General features: G+C 48.3%; 1 protein-coding gene across 1 annotated transcript in view; it reads left to right on the forward strand.

Moving 5' to 3' along the window:
• EMH_0058020 (SAG family member) overlaps positions 1-572 on the forward strand; it is a gene marked incomplete at both ends in the record, with an annotated part of 2,543 nt that overhangs the window by 564 nt on the left and 1,407 nt on the right. The window lies entirely within an intron of this gene.

A 572-nucleotide genomic window follows, 5' to 3' on the forward strand; every position in this document is an offset into this window, starting at 1 on the left:
AGGATGTCATCCTCTGCGACTACACTGATGCGAACAGGGAGTTTTCCATTACGGGTCAAATTGGCACTCAAGTAGGCATCAGCATCGAACAGAGATCCACGACGAGATAATCAATAGCCGGTTGAGGCTTGGTCTCATTCGCAGCTATGCAGTTGACGGCTTGAGAACGTGCAACATGGGGGGAAATAGAAATAAGATGATAACGTATAAGGGGTTGTATGATAACCATGTTGGAGTGCTCGCCTCTGTTTGAAGCCCGCAGAGTGCGACGAGGCAAACGGCTGCAGTCGTTTTGTAAAGGGGAGTCACCGATTTGGATTTATTTAGCTTGTCTCTCTATTCGAGTCCGCGTACTGGAGAACCATCAGGTTTGTGCGAGGCTCGCCTCTAGGGGGGCTACCCCTCCAGACATAGGCGACGAGCTGGACTAGCCCAGGCTTCTCCTTACTGGTCATTCACACTCCATGTTCATTTTGTCTTATTACTCTTCTTTTTGTAGTCAGTTTAATTGTTTTGTTCGGCTTCTAGTCTGTTGTTTTCGACTATGGGACCCATTTTCAAGGGAGCAGCTG

The sequence above is a fragment of the Eimeria mitis genome, genomic scaffold (genome assembly GCF_000499745.2).
Source record: "Eimeria mitis Houghton genomic scaffold, Emh_scaff64, whole genome shotgun sequence".
Classification (NCBI taxonomy): domain Eukaryota; phylum Apicomplexa; class Conoidasida; order Eucoccidiorida; family Eimeriidae; genus Eimeria; species Eimeria mitis.